This window comes from Schistocerca gregaria, chromosome 3 (genome assembly GCF_023897955.1).
Source record: "Schistocerca gregaria isolate iqSchGreg1 chromosome 3, iqSchGreg1.2, whole genome shotgun sequence".
NCBI classification, from domain to species: domain Eukaryota; kingdom Metazoa; phylum Arthropoda; class Insecta; order Orthoptera; family Acrididae; genus Schistocerca; species Schistocerca gregaria.
In genome coordinates, this window is record NC_064922.1 from 179,191,607 (window position 1) to 179,216,064 (window position 24,458).

Genomic DNA, 24,458 nt, shown 5'->3' on the forward strand with positions numbered 1-24,458 from the left:
CCTCAATCTTCAATGTGCTTAGCACCGTGTGCATGCATTCTGGCCTCCTCTTCAAGCTCCAAACCTTGACCCTTAACTACGTCAGTCTGATCGGGTCCTTTCTTTCCCAACGGCCTTCCTATGTCACCATCCATAACACAGATTCCTACACCTTCTCCAGTACGCCGATGACACCACCTTTCGTGCCTTCGCCCCTACCCTGCAACCCTCCCAACCCCTTCTCCAATCCCATCTTGACCGGTTCACCACTTGGTGTAACCAGTGGTTGGTGAATGTGAATCCTTCAAAGACCCAGGTGATCGCTGTAGGCAAAACCACCCCTTCCTTCCATCTCCACGACTTCTATATCACCATCTATGACCTTCCTATCACCCTCAACCCCACCCTCAAGTACCTTGGCGTCACCCTTGACCTGCACCTCTCCTGACCCCACATCTCCAGACAATCCAAGCCAAGGCATGCTTCCGACTTCATGTCCTCAAGCTCCTTTCTGGTCGCACAGGGGGTCTGGACCCCTCCACCATCCTCCACACCTATAAATCCCTCTTCCTCTCCCGGCCATCCTGCCTGGGTCTCCACACCTCCCCCTCCTACCTCTTACAAATCCCTTCAAATCGTGGAATGCCATATGCTCCATCTCACCTATTGCATCCACCTCCCCTCCCCCAAGTGGATCCTGTATGACCTCATTCCGTTTCTGTACCTCCTCCTTTTCCTCGAATGGATATGGATCCTCTACACCTCCCGCAAACTTGATCCCCCTCACCCGCTTGCCTTTCCCATCCTTTCCCAACCCCATCCACTGCCTCCCCTGTATTCCCACATTCCACCTGCTCTCTGTCTCTCCACTCTCCATACCCTTGCTCAAGGGGGTTTCCGCCAACTCCCCCTTCCTGATGATGCCCTCATCCCCTCCATTTACCCCTCCTACCAACTTTGATCCTTCCCTTCCTCGCCCTGTGTTTTTCCTAAGGGCACCCTCTCTCCCTTCTCTTGTCCTCCCTCCCTCCTCTCTCCCCAGACTTCCGCTACATCCCACCTACCTTCCTTCCTTCCTTCCTCCCTCTCCCTTCTTCTCTGCCACTGGCACCTACACACTCCCCCTCTCCCTCCTCCCCCACCTTTTTCCCTTTGGCAGGTCCACTGATTCGTACATGAACAGTGAAGATTCGTGTGCTGGAGATTGTCGTCAGTGTCTGTGTGTGCCTTCGTGTTAGTGTTTCAGTGTTTCATAGTTTGTGCTCCATCGTTCATGTGTGTCATTTCTGTCATCTCTCTTCATGTCCACGTTCTGCACGTTTTATATTCGGAGACTGTCGACAGTTCTTTATCGACTACGTTTATTATTCGATGTCTCTTTATGTACCGATTGTCATATCTATGGCTGAAGAGCGGCGTAAGTTGCCACTGACGGGCTACCTGTGAAAGGTATGAAAATAACATTAAAGAAAAAAAACATCCTTCCTGTAGTTCTCTAGAAGTACCGTAAAACTGATTGTCGCAATATATCCGGACTCCAAAGCCGCCACAAAGCAATCTTCAGTCAGGATCAGAGCTACAGCGTTTGTTAAAAATTTTCTCGCATTACACCCCGTATCCGAGTGCATAAAACAATTGCAAGAAGTTTCATTTTACATCATAGGCTCCGACGCATCGAAACACAAGGCTGAAGAAGCGTTTTCCTTAGTTGTTCAATACCTTACTGAAACTGACTGAATCCAACATAAGCGGTTGAAGTTTGATCCGCTGAATAACGAAACATCGGAGACAATCGCAAAGCTTTGTCTACACTCCTTAAGGCAACTGAAAATTCCATTAGGTACATTAATTGCCTTTTGTGGAGACAATAACATTGCCATCTTTAAGGGACTTCATCGAAGGAATGTGTTTCACCGAGTTAAAAAAGAACTGTGAAAAATGTAGAAGTAATTGGACAGACACTGTCACTTTTCGATATCATTACACAGAGAGGGCCCCGATTCTCCACACTACTATATCAAGCGCTGCTCGAATTCCCGGCCGAAGTGGCCGTGCGGTTCTAGCCGCTACAGCCTGGAGCCGAGCGACCGCTACGGTCGCAGGTTCGATTCCTGCCTCGGGCATGGATGTGTGTGATGTCCTTAGCTTAGTTAGGTGTAATTAGTTTTACGTTCTATGCGACTGATGACCTCAGAAGTTAAGTCGCATTGTGCTCAGAGCCATTCGAACCATTTTTGGCTCGAATCTTAGCTGTCGACATTGAAATAATATTCGTGAACATGTTTATTAATTTTCCAGTAAGGTCAGAGAAGCTGAAATATTTCTGCTTGTATGTTGATGTCAATCATCAGATTCTTCTGTCTCACTGAAAAACAAGATAGCTGTCGTTAATGCCTGGATTCTATTACAACATACCACTTAAAATAATTTCACATTCTTTCAGTAGCTCACAAGGGAAATTTTCTTCGTGTTTCTGCAGTCAATCTTGGCTCTGTTTGGAAAAATACAAAAGGTGTGGAAAAGAATAAAATCTTGATGCTTGAAATAAGAAATATATTAATCGATACTCAAAGATGTCGCAATGAAAGGAAGACTGCCAGATTTATTGGCGTGAAAACCAGGGTGAATTTGAACATATTAAAAATGAGAACTACAGCACAGAAATAATTAGATTTCGAAATTCGAAGAAGGGACTATAGCTTTCTATAAATTTGCTTAGTTACAGAAATGGACTATTTCTTTTAATAAGTACCAAGTATCTTCGATGATGCTGTCTGAAACCAAGATTGAGTCATGACTGAAAATACTACAATCTTTCTGACTAAAAATGGTCTGAAGAAGTCAGGTGACAATTGTTTCGAGGATTAAAGATATCTGAATAGGTTCCTAGAAACAAAGTGTGGCTTCGAATAATGGAGGTCCAAACACTCCGTGGAAGGCAGGTGGGTTTCACTATCTTAAGGAAACCGAAAATCCTGAACGTAGATGCCAAGTGCTAAAATCATGCGAGCATTTGTTATCTATTCCCGTACGTAGTGCCACTGTGGGAAGAGAATTTTCGCTGATGTCGGCCCAGAACACAGATGACATAAATCGACTACTGCCAGGGACTGTAGAATCAATCTTACAGCGCCAGTTACATGCCGACTGGCAGGAAGTTTTTTAAGTACGTAAAAGGGAAAAACACTTGTTGGAAAAGGTGAAATCTTACGAAAATTATGATGTATCAACTACTTCTGCAGCAACGAGTTACGTGCAATTATGATCTATATAAAAAGTAGTTATTTTAAATTATCTTTTTACTTCATTTCTACAGCCCTCGCCTCAGAGTGTCCCGACAAGATTCCTAAATACGGCAACGCTATGCATAATGGACGCACGCTCCATCAACGTTCGACATCACTGGTACACAACAGTGAGGAGTCCTAGAAAACTGTCGTAGTAGTACATCTATGAGGCTTCTGACCGACTTTGCCTTAAAACAGTATCAGATCTTGCGAAACCACTGACGTCAAATGTGCCAGTACAGGTTGCCTACCTGCAGGGGCTATGTGCGGTGTAATGCAACATGGCGGTGACCAACACCCGTCCTCATCAATGACGTTAAAATCATCACATGATACGCCACGCCCTCTCCCCTCTCGCTGCCCTACCTTCCTTCTACCCCTTTCCAGTGGGTTTCAGCACAGTGTTAAAATGAAGCAGCCAATCACTAGTATTTTGCTGGGGACTAAAATGAGGCACTAAATTTAGCTACGAAATTACGTAAGCTTCATTTCAAGTACCTGTAAATGACGCCAAGTGCGTAAATTGGCCTCATTTCAGTATTTCCATTTTGAAAAAATATGTAAGTTTCACTTGAATTGGTGCAGTAGTCGAAGTTACTTTTCTTTGAATTACGTAATTTGGCCAACATGCTCACACCGGAAGACAGACAAATAGACACTCACATACAAAAACACACACACACACACACACACACACACACACACACACACACACACACACACACAGACACTCACTCACTTCTGTATTTCATCTCTTTCTCTGATTTCGTATACCAAATACTGTAATCCTTACACATGTGCAGCTACTTTGCTGAAGAGAGTGACCTTGGGGCTAGTGCGACAGAGCGAGAGAGAGAGAGAGAGAGAGAGAGAGAGTTCCTTATGTATTAGATGCAGAGGTGTCTGATACCATGCTCAACAGAGATAATTTGGGTCAATTTCGCTAATGTTATGTCAAATTCCATTTCTCTCTGTCTCTCTCCATCTCTGTCTCTCTCTCTCTCAGTCTCCATCTCTTTCTCCCTCTCTATCTCTCTGTAATGCTTACTTGCATGAAGCGCAAACATATATGATCTTGCAAGCAGTAGTTTAGAATCCATTTGGAAATGACAGCTTTTAAAAATGGTATTCAGATTCTATATGTTTACACTACTAACACCAAATTTGATAGGGAGGTTTAACCATACATTAAATCAGTAGGCTTAGGGCGATAGTGTATGGATTATTTTTTACTTTTTGTTTTAGTAAACTGACATTTTGAAATGCATTAAGTGAAGAACACTGAAATTGTCCCCCCCCCCCCCCCCTCTCTCTCTCTCTCTCTCTCTCTCTCTCTCTCTCTCTCTCTCTCTCTCTCTCTCTCTCTCTCTCTCTCTCTCTCTCTCTGATGTAGGGAAAAGCTCTTGAAACAAGAAATATTATACATAAAAAGTTTTATAACAAAAGAAAAAAGGATTTTTGAGGATAAATTTTAGTCGAAGTTTGCAAATAAAGTCTATTATGCTTTAGAAGTTTTGACAAATTAATTCCTCATCTTCAAAAGCTTCAATTAACAGACAGTCTATATCTTCTTCATAGAAGGAGAGTGCCACAGTATGTTCCTTGCTGCTGGCACAAGAGATACATAGATGTGATTCAGTTATTGTAAATTGTCAAACGATATTTAAAATAATCACATACAATAAGTATATCTCTGAACATACCATGGCATTATTCTTCTATGAAGAAGATATTGACTGTCTGCTAAATTAGGCTTCTGAAGATGACAAATTAATTTATCGAAACTGATACAGCATAATAAAATTTATTTGTAACTAATAACTGAAATTTATCATAAAAAGAAAAATAACACTAAAGTTGCCAAAAATTACAGCCGTGAATAAAACAAAAAAAAAGTACATTAGTCAAAAAAAAATGTTCTTCCTGATGTTTTAGTGCTTGTCCGATAATGTCATTAATGATTTCAGTAATTTCACCTTCATCCAGATCTTCACCACCATCATCATCTTCCATAAGACCGTTAACTGCAAAGGAAGAACAATCAAGAGATATGTATTTTCCAGTCACAATCTTAATTATAAGAAGAGGGGATCCCTTGTAGATTTCAATGCCATTGAACTCACTTTCAGTGTTTCAACTCCCGCAAAACCGCACGTAACCTCCTCTATTTCCTCCTCCTCTTCTTCCTCGTCTATCGTAAGATCGGTAACTGTAAATGAAGGAACAGAATTCGATAACGCATGTTCCTACCGCCAAGAGGACAACAGAAGCCTCTCAGGTGCAGATTTGTGATTAGTTAGGTAGATCGGGTAACGAATGAAAGCGTTCTGCGTCGACTTGTGGCTAAAAGAGTTTTGTGGTGTAATGTAGCTAAATGAAGGGACAGGTCGGTAGGACACATCCTACGATGTCATTAGTAATTCTGTTAATAAAATAAAGTGTGGAAGGAGAAACAAATTGCAAATGGATACCGAGGCTTGAATAAAGTAAGCAGCTACCAATTTATGAATTTTCCGGAAATCTTACAGAGATGACGTGTTGTGCACTAGATAGACTGGTGCGGAAAACTGCGTCAAACCCGTTCTTGGACTGAAGACTGAAATATCACACTCGTGCATTCACACACTGATCAGCCAGAACGTTATAACCGACGACCTTCCATAGACATAAACCCGTCCAGACGATAGAAACGTCACCTGGTGGGGAATGACTGCCAGTCAGACACACGCACGGTGAATATACACTCCTGGAAATTGAAATAAGAACACCGTGAATTCATTGTCCCAGGAAGGGGAAACTTTATTGACACATTCCTGGGGTCAGATACATCACATGACCACACTGACAGAACCACAGGCACATAGACACAGGCAACAGAGCATGCACAATGTCGGCACTAGTACAGTGTATACCCACCTTTCGCAGCAATGCAGGCTACTATTCTCCCATGGAGACGATCATAGAGATGCTGGATGTAGTCCTGTGGAACGGCTTGCCATGCCATTTCCACCTGGCGCCTCAGTTGGACCAGCGTTCGTGCTGGACGTGCAGACCGCGTGAGACGACGCTTCATCTAGTCCCAAACATGCTCAATGGGGGACAGATCCGGAGATCTTGCTGGACAGGGTAGTTGACTTACACCTTCTAGAGCACTTTGGGTGGCACGGGATACATGCGGACGTGCATTGTCCTGTTGGATCAGCAAGTTCCCTTGCCGGTCTAGGAACGGTAGAACGATGGGTTCGATGACGGTTTGGATGTACTGTGCACTATTCAGTGTCCCCTCGACGATCACCTGAGGTGTACGGCCAGTATAGGAGATCGCTCCCCAGACCATGATGCCGGGTGTTGGCCCTGTGTGCCTCGGTCGTATGCAGTCCTGATTGTGGCGCTCACCTGCACAGCGCCAAACACGCATACGACCATCATTGGCACCAAGGCAGAAGCGACTCTCATCGCTGAAGACGACACGTCTCCATTCGTCCCTCCATTCACGCCTGTCGCGACACCACTGGAGGCGGGCTGCACGATGTTGGGGCGTGAGCGGAAGACGGCCTAACGGTGTGCGGGACCGTAGCCCAGCTTCATGGAGACGGTTGCGAATGGTCCTCGCCGATACCCCAGGAGCAACAGTGTCCCTAATTTGCTGGGAAGTGGCGGTGCGGTCCCCTACGGCACTGCGTAGGATCCTACGGTCTTGGCGTGCATCCGTGCGTCGCTGCGGTCTGGTCCCAGGTCGACGGGCACGTGCACCTTCCGCCGACCACTGGCGACAACATCGATGTACTGTGGAGACCTCACGCCCCACGTGTTGAGCAATTCGGCGGTACGTCCACCCAGCCTCCCGCATGCCCACTATACGCCCTCGCTCAAAGTCCGTCATCTGCACATACGGTTCACGTCCACGCTGTCGCAGCATGCTACCAGTGTTAAAGACTGCGATGGAGCTTCGTATGCCACAGCAGACTGGCTGACACTGACGGCGGCGGTGCGCAAAAGCTGCGCAGCTAGCGCCATTCGACGGCCAACACCGCGGTTCCTGGTGTGCCCGCTGTGCCGTGCGTGTGATCATTGCTTGTACAGCCTTCTCGCAGTGTCCGGAGCAAGTACGGTGGGTCTGACGCACCGGTGTCAATGTGTTCTTTTTTCCATTTCCTGGAGTGTAGTATCACTGAGCGTTCCATACACGCATAGATTGGTGAAAGTGTGCGTTCTGTCTTTGACCGAAGGCAGGTTGTGAGTGTCTGGAGCCTCGGGTCGAGCACTTCGGAAACTGCACGACTTGTTGGCTGTTCGAGGAGTGCTGTGGTGAGTGTCTTCAACAGGTGGCGAAACCAAAGTGAAACCACGTCGAGACTTCGTGGGGTTGGGCCGCCAACCCTCATTACAGATATAGGACGTCACAAGTTTAACAGAGTGGTAAAACAGGACAGGCGACAGGCGGCGAACTGTGGGGGAACTAACATCACACCTTAATACTGAGCAGAGTACGAGGGTATCTGAACACAGAGTGCCTAAAACACCCCTAACGATGAGCGTGATCCATGCATGTGGCAATGTTAATACCACGACATCGGCAACTACGACTGAAGAAAGCAAGTGGCTGTCGGCACTGGACGTTGGTGCAGTGGCAGAGCGTTGCATGGTCTGATGAATCCCGATACCTTCTTCACGACGCCGATGGACGAGTGCGAATTCATCTTCCAGGGAAACAGCTCCTTGACAATTTTGGTAAACATTTTTGGAACAGTGATCAATAAAGTATTTTAACTAAAGTTCAGTCTTGATCACAACACTTCCTCCAAGGAAGCCATGGGTCTGAAGATGGTTATATAAATATAACCGAAATCGGCCACCTGTGTTATTGAGACATAAGTGTTATGATCAAGACTGAACCTCAGTTAAAATATAGCTCCTTGACACCTGTGCTGCGGGACGGAGACAAGCTGTCGGCGGCTCAGTTATCCACTGAGGAACATTCACGTTGACATCCATGGGTCCGGTGGAGCTCGTGCAAGGCACCGTGACGCCAAGGAGTATCGTACACTGGTTGCAGACCACATACGCCCTTTCATGACGATCATGTTTCTCGATGGCAGTGGCATTTTGCAACTAGATAATACGCCGTGTCCACAAGGCCAGGAGTATGATGGAGTGGTTCGAGGAACACAGTGGTGAGTTACTATTGACTTGCTGCCCCCCACCCCTATCCCCAGCTCGCCAGATCTGAACCCAATCGCACCCATCTGAGTTGTGATTGCACGTGGCGTCAGAGTGAAACATCCCCTTAGTAAAATTTATAAATGACAGTGATGGAAAACCTCTACGTTATTTGTTTTTCAAACAGCTGAGCAAAACTGAACGTACTTAGACATATTTCTCTTTACTTGTTCTGATCAACACTAAACTGACACACAATGTATTTTTTAGCGCAACGCAATGTGACTTTCAATAATCCATACCAAAGAATGGCCCTGACTGACAATAGCCTATACCTTTCATGAATCACTTACCTCACAAAAATCTTCGTTAAACTACTGCAATACAGCAAGTGCCAATACTGCCAGCTAAATAGATGATTCTAAGTACTGAAGGCACTAACTACTGATAGGCATAGTTAGCAATTGAAAGATTTTGATGGAGAACAAACAATGTAATTACCTTAATAGTGTTCAAAAGTCATTATATATCAGTTCATGACATCCAGTCTTAAAAAGTTCCTTTTTCTGACGGACACACGTCCAGATCGTCCGCTCTCAAAACTCTGGCATCTCTCTCCCCACATCCACCACTGCTGGCGGCTCACCTCCAACTGCACAACGCTACGCGCCGTTCACATCCAACTGCCCAGCACTACAACACTTAATATTCCAACAATGCCAACCAGCCACAGACTGCACACAGCACAGTCAGTGATTTTCATACAGAGCGCTACGTGGCATTACCAGCATAAAACCCATACAGCCTACAGTACTTAAAAGAGCTCATTGTTCGCTCCCTCCCCCCCCCCCCCCCCCCCTGGCGCGACATATCAATGCCTCATAGCTTCCATGCCACGATGCGTCGCTGCTGTTACTCGTGCCAAAGGTGGACATACCGACTGTTATGTAGGTGGTTATAACGTGTTGCCTGACCAGTGTATATAAAAATTAACTTTTTTAACTGTTTTATGTTACCTGTTATCTGGAATATAACTGCAAAATTAAACATATTTTTCTAACTATGTATGTAATGTTTGTTACGTATAGCAGTGCGCTTCTTTCTGGTATTGGATTTCTGCAGCTCGGCAAATTTAGCTCTCCTGCTGTTCGACGTCTCGCTGCTAAATTCGTCGTAGGCTACAGCTCAGAATAAAAACAGGCTGCTCGTAATGGAACGTTCGGAATAAAACGGCTCTAGGCATCAGTCTGGTAACTATTGTGTGTCCTAGGAAAATCTCAAAACAAGGAAAATACGTCTTTAGTGAATAGAAATTCTCCCACAAGAGTTCTCACCGTGTGCAGGCTTCAAGATTGCTACAAAATTCCATCCGTCCGGAGGTCCATTCGGACGAGGAACACATTGGGATTCATATAATACGCTTTATAATTTGAAATGAAAAACAGTAGCTAAACAATGGTGGAGTCTAAGTTCTTCAGATGCAGCAAAAGTTAGCTTTCATATCTAACTTATACGACTTTATCGACTGACGAAACTTTTAAGAGTTCCATTTTTTACTAGATGGCTTACTTTCGTACACTAAATTACCTTCTTACAAGTACTCAATACACGTCTACTCAGTCGGAGAACTAAGTGTCGTATTACAGTTAATTAACTGCTTATTGGCCGGCCTCAACGGCCGAGCAGTTCTAGGCGCTTCAGTCTCGAATCGCGTGACCGCTACGGTCGCAGGTTCGAATCCTGCCTCGGGCATGGATGTGTGTGATGTCATTAGGTTAGTTAGGTTCAAGTAGTTCTAAGTTCTAAGAGACTGCTGACCTCAGATGTTAAGTCCCATAGTGCTCAGAGCCAGTTGAACTGCTTATTCGCAAAGTTCAGATAGAAGCTTTTCTCTCGCTGTCACACATCACGTATTGTCCGTTACGTAGAAATTTTCAATTGTAGTTCACGTGATTTGCGCGTCAGTGATGCTCCATACGTTGTTTCAATTCGTCATCAGTGTTTGTTCCCTACATTGTTATATTATCGTGCGGTGTCATTAGAATTTCATTCATAAAAATGTAAACAGTCACTCCTGGAAGAGTTGGAAAATTATTAAGGCGATGCAGTGTTACAACCTGCTAACAACTGCAATTCTTGAATAAGCAAGCATTCAATGAGAGGCTGTGACACGTTGTTTAGCGCTTCCTGCGGCGCCACTCTGTGCTACACTAATGGCCATTATAACACCTACACCACAAAGATGACGTGCTACAGACGCGAAATTTAACCGACAGCAAGAAGATGCTGTGATATGCAAATGATTAGCTTTTTAGAGCATTCACACAAGGTTACCGCTGGTGGCGACCCCTACAACGTGCTGACATGAGGAAAGTTTCCAACCGATTTCTAATACACAAACAACAGTTGACCGGCGTTGCCTGGTGAAACGTTCTTGTGATGTCTCGTGTAAGCAGGAGAAATGAGTACCATCACGTTTCCGACTTTGATAAAGGTCGGATTGTAGCCTATCGAGATTGCGGTTTATCGTATCGCGATATTGCTGCTCGCGTTGGTCGAGATCTAATGACTGTTAGCAGAATATGGAATCAGAGGGTTCAGGAGGGTAATACGGAACGCCGTGCTGGATCCCAACGGCCTCGTATCACTAGCAGTCGAGATGACAGGCATCTTATCCACATGGTTGTAATGGATCGTGCAGCCACGTCTCGATCCCTGAGTCAACAGATAGGGACATTTGCGAGACAACAACCATCTGCACGAACAGTTCGACGGACGCTTGCAGCAGCACGTACTATCAGCTCGGAGACCACGGCTGCGGTTACCCTTGCCGCTGCATCACAGACAGGAGCGCCTGCGGTGGTGTACTCAACGACGAACCTGCGTGCACGAATGGCAAATGTCATTTTTTCGGATGAATCCAGGTTCTTTTTACAGCATCTCGAGGGTCGGATCCGTGTTTGGCGACAACGCGGTGAACGCACATTGGAAGCGTATATTTGTCATCGCCATGCTGGTATGGGGTGCCATTGGTTACACGTCTCGGTCACCTCTTGTTCGCATTGGCGGCGCTTTTAACAGTAGATCTTACATATCAGATGTGTTTCGACCCGTGGCTCTACCCTCCATTCGATCCCTGTGAAACCCTACATTTCAGCAGGATAATGCACGACCACATGTTTCAGGTCCTGTACGGGCCTTCCTGGATACAGAAAATGTTCGACTGCTGCCCTGGCCAGCAAATTCTCCAGATCTCTCACAAATTGAAAACGTCTGGTCAATGGTGGCCGAACAACTGGATCGTCACAATACTCCAGTCACTACTCTTGAAGCCGCATTGGCAGCTGTATCCCTACACTCCATCCAAGGTCTGTTTGACTCAATGCCCAGGCGTATCAAGGCCGTTATTACGGCCAGAGGTGGTTGTTCTGGGTACTGATTTCTCAGGATCTATGCACCCAAATTGCGTGAAAATGGAATCACATGCCAGTTCTAGTATATTTGTCCAATGAATACCCGTTTATCATTTGCATTTCTTCTTGGTGTAGCAATTTTAATGGCCAGTAGTGTATTGTCCGCCATACTTTCGGAAACCATTATGTACCAGTGGCTAAAATGAATTACTGCCGTGTGAATCTGGCTGTCAGAAATTAGTCATGTGGCGTCACCTGCTTGCTGTGTGGTGCGATCTTTGTCTTGCACGCCAAATTTACGAAAGCGTTGTTAAGCTTCGATAGTAGCTAAAGTTTTGTGGCAAACAAGACTATAAATATGATTGCTGCTCGTATCATTCGCAGCAGTTTAGGCTGTGTTTTTAGGTGCCTTCCATCTCACTCTCTCCGAAATCGCAGCATATTCGGAAATAAACAGCCAAGTATTTGTGACACCCAAAAATATAAATGTCACTGTTGCTCATTTCACTTCCAGCCTCTAGATTAGATTCCTGCCTAGCCACACCCTTTGAAATTGCGAAATATTCTGAAAAAGTTCACTTATTTCTGACAAGAAAAAATACAAATGTCCTTGCCTGTTGTTGTCATTTTCAGCAGAGTCTTCGTTTTCTAATCCAAAGGAAGTCACGAAATCGAAGAAACTCATCCCTTACACAGCGCCCTCTTATATGCAGATAACATCGAACGTTGCAGAATATAATTATTTTACATGAACAGAAAACTTCCAGAGTGAGTTACAAACGAGAAAATGTATCAAAATACGAACCTACTTTCTTCGACTCCCTTATTGCACGTCTCGAAGTGCATCACCAAACCATCAGTTACAGCTTCGGAAATTATAATCGTTCATCTTAGAATCTCCTAATGCATTTTACAGTTGATGTGTTTTTAACTCACATTTAATTATAACAAATTGTACCAAGATTGACGTGTTTGTGGTAAGTCTTTCATTCGCCATTGTTCAGATACAGCGTACTCTCATAACATGCATGTTGTAACTCCGAAACAACGAAATACGATTAATTCTCTCACAATTAATAAGCTCTGGACGTCACTTGACCGATTCCCGATCACAGACGAACGACATTCGAAAGCGGTTGTGGCTTCCTCCTTTCAGTCACGCGTCACTCCGTGGCTATTTTAACAGCGAGGAAGTACGTGCGCGAACTTGTGGGATATGTAGTTGCCGAATTTGTTTTCGAAATCATGCCTAAATTTTGCACAGTGTATAACCACTGTCTAACGTAACAGTCGCGACACTCCGCCTATCTTTTGTTACCCACTGCGACAGCAGCTCCCCAAGCGGCCAGCAAGCAACTTTTCTGAGTGCAATATCGCATGAGTGCGAATACTACCGTTTATGCTGATTTGTTACATAGTTTATACAATAGACAGCGTATGTAGTGCAATAAAAGTCGCCAATAACTAAAAAGTAGCAGCTGATTTTTCTTTAGTTTCCTAATGACCCAGGGGGTATGAAACAGCACCTTGCAGGAAACTTTATTTCTGATTCTCTTGTAACGTAGAGATATTTACCGAAGAACGTCATTATTCTTTAATTTTACCCGCCTACCCTCTCTTTGCCTTCCTTCTCTCCCCCGAATCCTTTTTGCTCTCCCCTCCACTGCCTTTCCCACTCCTTCTAGTATCCACCCAGCCCCCCTTTTTTCTATGTCCCCTGCTCCGTCGGTTCCCTCCGTCGGTTCCCCCTCTTCTCCTTTTCTCTCCCCCTTTTTTCCCGTCATCAGTCCGGATCCTCCCCCCCCCCCCCGACCTCCCATCTGCAGCCATTTCGCCTGTATAGTGCTGTTTTAAGTGAGTGTTCAGTGTTGTGTGTCCCCTGTCAGTGTTGCGAACAGCCGCTATACTGTCGCTAGTTGTGGTTTTTTTTTTTTTTATCTCGTGTGAACAGAAACCAGACTGTCGGCGTGTTTTTTAAATTGTGCCTGTTTATTTACTATGTGGTTTTTATATTTTCTTCGTATATTTTTCTCCATGTTTCAGTTTTTAACAGTCACCGTTTTATCGCCTGCTTTTTTGTTTTTCATGTCTCCTGATTCTGTTTTTTCTACTTTTCTGTAGGCTGCAGAGCGGTGTATTGTGCTGCTGCCAGTCCCCTCCTCCAACCCTCTGGGGGGGGGGGGAGGGGGGAAACGAAATCCGATAAACAAAAAAAGTCTTCTTTAATAACAAAAAATAGTTAGCAATCTCCAGAAGACCTGACAATTTGTAGAAACATGGCGTATATCTGCTCAACAAGACGGTGATTTGTAGACCACACTTTCATCCAAATCAGTGAATGTGAAATGTATGAAACTTGTACGGAACGTAACACATTATTTAAGGAACAAAGTGAGCCACCACACCTTTAGCTGAATGGAAAACCACACACACGTGATAACAAAATGCCAAAGGAAATAAAACTGTTTCCCAACACAGAAGAAACCACATCCACTATAATAGTTACATATGAACCACAAATGGCAAGAATCTTCAACACATTCGCTTTTGAAGTAAAAGTAATTACATTGACAAAAGTATTTATGAATTAGAAAGTCGAGTGAAGTGTAAGAATAGGCCAATCGTCAGGCTCCATAGAAAATTTTACTTGTCAACTGATGTTCTTATCATAATAAGAACAGACAATAGAAATATTCGCTGTTCATGCATGAAAATTGTGTTTATATTCTCCTGCTTTCAGTCGGGGAAGCTGCAGTTTCACATACATTCTGATTTATTTCTTCATAAGTAATTTCTAGTTTATGTCATTCAGTCAGTTACATTTGACTGCTTTTACATTTATTTGACATTAATTTGGGTCTTTTGGCAATATACTAATGCATGGAATGCAAAACGTAACAACTATTTCGTTAATTAATTAGAGAAATAATTAAAAACAAACATTACCGTTACGACGCAGGTAATGTATGCTTTCTCACCGCTTGGAGCGCTAATGTCGTTGTAGCTGTCAAACAGTAAGAACTTTCGCAGTCTCGCGACTGTTATTCTAGACTGTGATATAACTGATGCACTAAAGCAGTAGAATATATCTCATTTCATGTGCATATTGTTTAAAAACGTTATCTGTTGGCGGTTTTGTTCGCTTGCGTTATATACCAGTGCAGAAAAACTTTCCTGTGTTTAACTTTACGTGAATACAGAGGGATCCAGAATAACGTAAACACTCTTTGGTAGTTAACATCTTTGGAACAACATAACATATCGTTGCAATTTTGCTCAGAAACGTGATCAATTGTTTTCTCAACAGATAAGACGCCTGTTTTCCAGTAGATGACAGTGCGGCGATGAAAGAAGTGAGATTATCGTTTGAGCAACGCAGGGCTGTATTGAAGTGGTACGAAAACACGTTGGAGGTTCAACGATAATGGCCTAATGTGTACACAACTCAGCCACCAACACGTACAACAATTTGTCGTATTCGGGATAAATTTGAAGCTGACGGTACTGTTCTGGATGTGAATAAAGAAAAATCTGGCCGACAAATAAAAATCAAGTTTAGCTTCCAGCGCAGCTGTGTTGCATCACTTTACTTTGTTCACATGAAAATCTGTGAAGCATGGTGTACGTGAAAGCGGGGTAAGCAGATGAAGCGTACGACGACCTCTGGAGATCCCAAAGTGGAAAATGTACATTCCAAGACGGTTGCGCGCTGTGAACGCGGACGATCCGGATCGAAGGACGGAATATTGGGAGTAGTTTGAAGGCATGCTTCACGAGGGTGTATGGTTTGCAGGGATGGTTATCTGGTTTGACGAGGAGAAGTTCAAAGTGAACGGCACTGTAAACCTCTGCAACTGCGTCTGCTGGGATCCTGAAAATCGTCACGTTCACGCGGACAAGCATGTTAATCTATCGGGTCTGTCATCGCGCGGTTTGATTGGCTCGTTTTTCTTTGAGGGTTCTGTAACTGGTTAGGTGTATCTGCATATGCTGCAAACATCGATTATAACTGCCCGTCAGAGAGGTGTTTGGAAATGAAAGATGTTACCTAGAACAAGATGGTGCTCCGCCTCACCACCACAGAGATGTCAGAGTCTACTTGTGTGAAAATCTGCCTGGACGCTGTTCAGGTCAAAGAGATGTTTTTGAATACGCATCACAGACTCCAGACCTCGCACCTCGTGACTTCTATCTATGGGTTCCTTGGAAAATGAAGTTTGTCAGCAGCGTCAGCTACACGAGCTACGAGAAACGACCGAGGCGTCCTGTGCGGCTATCACACCGGCAACAAAGACAGTGGTAGCGCGATCAACAGTTCGGCGGCATTGATGTTGTTTGGCTGCTAATGGGGATCACTTTGAACACACAATGTAACCTTCTCCCCGTGCAAAAATTGTAACGGTGTGTCATTTTGTCCCATCAATATTAATTACCAAAGAGCGGTCACATTTTTATGGACCCCTTGGTATGTGAATTTCTTGTCTTAGGCTAGGTTTCGTAATTTGCTTACGCTCTATTATCGTGTACTGTGTCCCTCTGTTTTGACTGCCAAAAACATGGCGGAGGGTTGTTCAGTTTGCTTCATCCTGATCGTGGTGTTGCCTCTGTACGGTATTATATCTCGCTGGTAGCATCTATTGTTGTTGGTAACGGAAGTTTAGAAGAAGTGCTTCAACAGTTATCAACATTACTGCAGCTGCTTACTCTTCGTGCTCTTACAAAATTTTTCTCTGCTTACACCAGTAGCGGAAAAGTAGTTATTGTTGTGGTCGTTGCACATGTATACTCTAGTCAGTCACAAAAATGAATATCCTCCGGATCTAGCATTTAAAGCATAAAGTCCCTTGCAGGATTCTGTTATTAACTGTCGAGATAGACTAATCCGTTGATTTACTTACTGCAGTTTGTAATGCTACTTGAATTACGCAACCATTACGGCACCACAACTCAACCTCTCGATACTAGAAGTATTGTACTGTGTTTCTGTAAAGTAGTTGACGTATATCTGAGACAACATTCAGATTTGATTTCCTTAATGTAGAGATACTTTGATGCATCGATATGCTTATATTGCAATGATATTATTCTTATGTGTATTCCTTCTTTTGTCACTATGATCTTCGACGTACTTGTAACTCTGATTTTTGGACGCGTAAGCGATTATTACTTATTTGTTAGAGAGTTGGACTTTGAGAAGGTCAAGTCTTGGACGTCATGTTGGAAAGACGCATACTGTAGTTGGCTTATAAAATGTGAGGAAGATGTTTTCAAGCATGTTTTGTATTGCGAAGTGATGCTTTGTGTGTTACCTGATATTGCAACAAAAGCAATAAAATGGAAGTGTAGCTTAAATTCGGAGTGCTGATCGTATTTTTTTACATCACTATTGTGCTAACTTTGAAAAGTTTAATCCTAAAGAATGGTTTGTGAAGCGCATCTAAAAAACTTTTGAATAAAGCAGAATAAAACCTAGGCCCTTTTGCATCCGAGCTTAGAATCATCACCACCTAGATTTCCTACAATTGAGCCATAATTTTACAACGAGACCAGCGTGGGAAACACGAAAATACCAGTGCCTAGAATATTCATTGTTACATGAAATGACTTTATTAACTGTGCTCTAATGACACCTGCCACATAACAACTTAGTTGTTGCCCGAATATGCAGTATCTAGGAGCGTGAGCAACACCACAATCATTATTAAATTTTGACCTTTGTTGTGGTAGGGTTGTTATAAGTTGCCGAAAGGTTGATTCAGAGCTTGTAATCTAAATTTACATTGATTAATTCGTGGATAAGGTAAGAAAACCATTTTTTATAAAAATAACTCTGAAATGTTATTTCAAAGCTAGTAATTAAAACAGGATGGAGTGCTGTGGACAGCTGCATCAAACCAGTCTTTGGACTCAGAACAACAACAACAACAGTTATAAGAAACTGTGAAGTTACTAACAATGTTCGTCATGACCCTCATCTCGTTTCACTCGTAGCAGCAAAAGTAACTTTGCAGCAGCAGTAACTTCAACAGCAGCAGCAGCCAAAGCAAAGACGCTGGACGCTAAAGCACATTAGCTGACAGAGGAGTGGTCGTTATATGTAACAAATTATTTCATATAATACCACACCACTACCACCATCACCAAGGAGCATAACAATGAAGTGTATCCTGAGAGCGCTTGTAAGGTGTAATACCATCTTTGAGAGCTTCAGTTGAGGAAAATACATTACGTCAACATCTCTCAGCCTTGAGGTGCCTGAGAGAAGAGCTAGCCTTGATCCTACTGAAGTGTTAGATAACTAGGAGAACTAGCAAACAAACTGAGGCTGTTATTCATAAGCACAGCTTGGTCAGCTCTATGTGACTTGTCATGACTTGTGTGACCCACTGCTGCCATCGCTGGAGCCCCTGGACAGAATTAAGGAAGGCATTGCATTCTATGACGACACCCCAATTTTACTGCATATTCATATCCACGATATAAAAACAGCTTTACGACTACACTTTTCTGATATTTCAAGTAGTAATTCACAGGCTATTTGCAAATGATGGATGTTTAAAAATGGATTTGGGATTCTGTGTACGAATAAGCTATGCATACCAAATTTGATATGAAGGTTTAATTACAAATTATATTCTTAGCGTTAGCGTCTTAGTTTTCAGCTTGGAGTTTTTGTGCTAATATAAATTTTAATTACATCAAGTTGAGACTTCATATAATTTTCGAAACTGACACGCAGCGCGTAATGCTTAGAGCTAAAGCGAAGAACTAAGGATTGATGATTACGAAGAATACGTGTTAAAATATACTGAAAAATCGATTATAGAATATGTAATTGGATCTAATCTGCATACTTTCGAATATAAAGCAATGCAAGTAAGGCACTTTCGGGCAAAGATACTAATTGTTTCATACTAGATGATAAGGTGAGCACTGTTGCGCGGGGTCATTGCCGTATTCGTAGCAGTTGACGAGGACTCGTCCAGCGAAATGATTTGTGCCACTGCATTTGGTACGGAAGGCTCCGGGTTTGGTATCGTGTGTGATTGAAAATGTCGGTCTCGTAAAACGACGTATGTCCAGAAGACACACATGTCCCTCCATATCCGCATCCCGTGGTGCCTGTGGGCTGAGGATGACACGGTGGCCGGTCGGCACCGTTGGGCCTACATGGCCTGTTCGGGCAGAGTTTAGTTTTAGTTTTTTTTATTGAAAATGTAAAAACATGATAAGGACTCGTTCACAATGGTGACCACGACCCGGCAGCCTTTTAAATTTAAGAGGCATAGCGTGGACCTCGGTGACAGACTTTACTTGAAAGAAAAGCATCGAACTACAATAAGTGCTGTGATGAAACGACATCAGTATCTTGCTTCGAGTGTATGAAGAGGGCAACTATGCCGGCAAGCTACACGTTTCAGTTATTCCCAAGCATTCCGAACAGAATTCATCTTAGTGTACATTGCCATTGCTATATGTTGATCCAATGGCAGCTCGTGAGTGTGCATTCTGGGTGTTCAAAAATTTTTAAATGCAGTAAAATATGAGAGAACGAAGACAATTGCATCTGGTGTAAGGGCCTTGCAGCAGTGTAACGCCGGTTTCCGTCAGATCACCGAAGTTAAACGTTGTCGGGCTGGGCTAGCACTTGGATGGTTGACCATTCTGTCTGCCTAGCGCTGTTGGCAAGCGGGGAGCACTCAGACCTTGTGAGGCAAACTGAGGAGCTACTTGATTGGTAAATAGCGGCTCCGGCCTCGTGAACTGGCATACGGCTGGGGGGGCGGTGTGCTGACCAAATGCCCCTTCATATCCGCATCCAGTGACGCCTGTGGACTGAGGATGACGCGGCGGGCGGTCGGTACCTTTGGGCCTTCCAAGGCGTGTTCGGACGGAGTATAACAATTATGCTTATCACCATATTTACACAACTTCAGATGCTGTCAATAATAATAATAACAATATGCATAACTTATCCGTAAAAAGGAAGAGTTGTTTTTGTGGAATACTGTTGTTGTGTACGTAACTAAGTACAGCTTATGGCAAGAAAGAGATAAGGTTTAAGCTTTCGCTACTCTTCGCTTAGGTTTTTCGTTTAAGAGGGAGTTTCACTGCTTTTTTTTACACTGAAGAACCAAAGAAACTGGTATACCATCCTAATATCGAGTAGGGCCCCGCGAGCACGCAGAACTGCCGCAACACGGCGTGGCATGGACTCGACTAATGTCTGATGTAGTGCCAGAGGGAACTGACACCATGAATCCTGCAGGATTGTCCATAAATGAGTAAGAGTACGACGTGGTGGACACCTCTTCTGAACTTCTTGTTGAAAGGTATCCCAGATATGCTCAATAACATTCATGTCTGGGAAGTTTGATGGCCAGGGGAAGTGTTTAAACACAGTAGACTGTCCCTGGAGCCACTCTGTAGCAATTCTGGACGTGTGGGATGTCGCATTGTCCTGCTGGAATTGCCCAAGACCGGTGGAATGAATGCACAATGGACATGAATGGATGCAGGTGACCAGACAGGATGCTTGATAAGTGTCACCTGTTTGAGACGTATCTAGGCGTATCAGGGACCCCACATCACTCCAGCTGGAAACTACGTCACCATTATAGACTCTCCATCAGCTTGAACAGTCCCATGCCGACATGCAGGATCTATACCCGTACACGCCCATGCGCTCGGTGCAATTTGAAACGGCACTCGTTCGAGCAGGCAACATGTTTCCAGTAGTCAACAACTCAATGACGGGCACAGGCGACGCGTAAAGTTTTGCGTGGTGGAGTCATTAAGGGTATACGAGTGGGCCTTCGGCTCCAAAAGCCGATGTCGATGATGTTTCGTTGAATGGTTCGCACGCTGACTGTTGTTGATGGCCCATGATTGAAATCTGGAGCAACTGGCGGAAGGGTTGCACTTCCGTCACGCTGAACGATTCTGTTCAGTCGTCGTTGATCCCGTTCTTGCTGATTCTTTTTCCGGCCGCAGCGATGTCGGAGATTTATGTTTTACCGGGTTCCTGATATTCACGATATACTCGGGAAATGGTTGTACTGCAAAATCCCCACTTCATCGTTACCTCGGAGATGCTGTGTTCTATCGCTCATGCGTCGACTGTACACCACGTTCAAACTCACTTAAATCTTAATAACCTGCCATTGTAGCAGCAGTAACTGATCTAACACTTGTTATTCTATCAAGGTGTTGCCGACAACAGCGCAGTATTCTGACTGTTTACGTATCTCTGTATTTGAATGCACATACCTATACTAGTTTCTTTGGCGCTTGTATGTTTTGGGAAAAATGTGCAAGATCCCTAGACCATATATTACTTAACGAATTAACTTCCGGGATGAAAATCAGGAATTCTTACGTTGCACTCACACAACAACTTACATAGGGCGCGCACTATCTCTGACACAGAGAGTCTACCCCAGGAATTGGAACATCTGAGAACTGTATTTCGAAAAAATGGGTACTCAGAGTGGAAGATCCAACGTGCTCTCCGCCCAACCACTGCATCACAACCTGTTGAGATGGATGAAGTCACGAGGGAGGAGGTAGGCACTGCATTTATTCCATACACAGGCGCACTGTCGGGGAAAATCGCCCGCATTCTAAAGAAACATCGGGTCGGAACTGTATTTTGTCCTCTGAATAAAACTCGTGCACTGGTGGGGAGCGCCAAAGATGACCTCGGTTTGCGGAAGGCCGGCGTGTACCAGATTCCGTGTCAATGTGGCAGGTCGTATATTGGTCAGACGATGCGTACCGTCGAGGATCGATGCCGTGAACACCAGAGGCACACTCGACTGATGTATCCGAGCAAGTCGGCGGTCGCTGAACATTGTTTGTCGGAAAATCACGCCGTGGAGTACAACCGCACGAGGATTCTGGTACAGACGTCGAGATACTGGGAGAGCGTTGTTAGAGGGGCCATCGAAATTCGCACCAATGACGACCTCATAAACCGTGACTGTGGCTATAATCTTAGCAAGGCTTGGGAACCAGCGATTGGGTTAATCAAGAGTAAATCGAGCAAACGCACGGTTGTGACGACCACGGCGGACAGAGCCATCACACCGACGTCATCTCAGACGCCGTCGCAGTCTGCTCCACCACGCTACCGTGGCGCGGGGCGCGGACGGCGGAGGGAGCGCGCCGCGGGCGGAGAGTATTTAAATCGGCCGCCGCCGCGACCGAACCCAGTTCCCCCTGAGCAGCCATAGCGTACGGATCTCCGTGCCGTCGCTTTCACAGGAGCTCAGTCCGTCAGTTCACCTGATGATGGCGACATGTTTGATCGCCGAAATATTGTGCCCGTTGGACACTATAGACCGGCAGTACACCCGTGGATATTTTGATTATCAAATACGCCGGGAGAAACTCAAGAATCACAACTTACTCTTATTATACACTTATTTCTTAAATGTTCGCTTGTAGTCACGCTTATTTGATTTTGTCACGCCGTGAACTGTGCATATTGCCTATCAAAGCCGTATGTGTTTGGTTCGTAAAGCAACTACGTAACGCCAGTTGCACATGCGCAGAAGCTCCTTAAAACGTGCACAAGTGAAGGCGTGCTCACGACCCAGGTGCTAAGTTTCACCAAGTCTAGAGGAGCAATGTAGCTTCGGGCGATAGATTTAGTGCTGTGTATTTCAGTTCACCACATCTACATTAGTTTAATAGCATTCAAAGAAAAATTTATCCGTGACGTGTCAAAAGGTAGTGTGTTCACGTCATTACATAACAGCCGCCACTGGGCTGATTCGTGCTTTCTGGAGGGAGGTGTTCACCAATTGGGAGCAGCGTGATTCTTGATTGTCGTTTGGAAAGACGAACCCATCGACGGTAAATTGACTGTGGGGCCTGACAATGTGTTGGAGGATTCTATCCCGATAACGATGAGGGTGTAAGTCTAAGGGGTTGTGTAGTCTAAATGTATGCTAATTGGTCCTGTTATCTGACATATCTTGATCAACCACCTTCCAAAATAATGACTACAAAATGAAACAAGAGTCAGGATTAGTTCGCCTTATTACTTTAAAGTGACTCATGAATCATCTGACAAGCAGTAGCAGTTATAAAATGAAACCACAATAAATCTCACTAAGTGGACTGGAGTAAGTGTCTAACAATCGTTTACCAAAAATGGTGCACCCTTCTGAGAATTCCCCTGGATGTGGTTCCCCTGTCCGACTATGTGACCTTGCTGGTTGCTCGAGCGCTCGCAGCTTATCCCAATACACTTTTAAAGTGTATAAAGTGGCTTCACACTTCTCTGTGCCGCGCTACGTTAATTAACTATCGACAACTAATCTTACTGATATGTATTTCATTTCTGAATGTTGATTAATTCTTTTGATCTGATGGGTCTGTATTGTGCTTTTGTATCAGTCACGGGACAGATTCGGAAAAATGTTCAAATGTGTGTGAAATCCTAAGGGACCAAAATGCTTAGGCCATCGAAATGGTTCAAATGGCTCTAAGCACTATGGGACATAACATCTGGGGTCATAAGTCTCTTAGAACACCTTAAACCTAACTAACCTAAGGACATCACACACATTCATGCCCGAGGCAGGATTCGAACCTGCGACCGTAGCAGCAGCACGGTTCTGGACTAAAAGCGTCTAGAACCTCTCGTCCACAACTGCCGGCTTTAGGTAATCGGTCAGTAGACTTATGCTAAGAACAACACACACACCCTTGACCGAGGGAGGACTCGAACTTCCGGCGGGATAGTTGTGGGAAAAAAGAGGGGTCGCGTAACAACAGTCGTCCGACATCGCTACACAAGACCGGTCCAAAACATGACAGCGCCATCTGCTTCCTGTGACAGGCTCTGATGCATTGCCACCACCACAAGCTTCTACAACGATCTTCGGGTGTCATGAGAAACCTGCACAGGTGGGCGAAGAGACCTTTGTGCCGTTGATACGGATTCAATTCCAGGCGTTCTGGTGTCCACCTTCTTCGTACACCACGATGCTAGACATTTTTAACGGATGCCTGTTGTCCAAATAGATCGTACAGAGGTGGTTTCCATGTAGTCACGATCGGCACAGCGTCTGAGATGTCTCGAAAAAGACTACATGCCGTTTTTTTCTGCCTTCTTCTCGATCGAGGTTCGATGTTGCGATGACGTTGCTGTTGTGTACACCTATTTGGTTAGAAATTTCCAGTGCCAGACGACACTGGTTTGACAGGTGGCATGGCAGTTCAAATGATAGCGGGCTACACCAAACCATGCGCATAGTAATTCCCATCACGCCCCATGGGCAATAGTGTAATTTGTACGTTCTAAGGCAAACCGTTCAGAAGTTATGACAATTTTATTTCATATAGGTCAACGATTTTCATCCTCTACGATACGCTGTCGTACTAAATGAAACTCCTGGAGAACGCGCGTGTGTAGGTGACATATGTTGAACATAGCTTCTCGTCTCACTATTAGAGAAAAATGCTGGAGAGCATTATAACATCGTGTATTACGAGGTGCATTCAAGTTCTAAGGCCTCCGATTTTTTTTCTCCTGACTGGAATGAGATAGAAACTTGCGCATTGTTTTAAAATGAGGCCGTGTTCATTTTCAATACCTCCCAGAGAT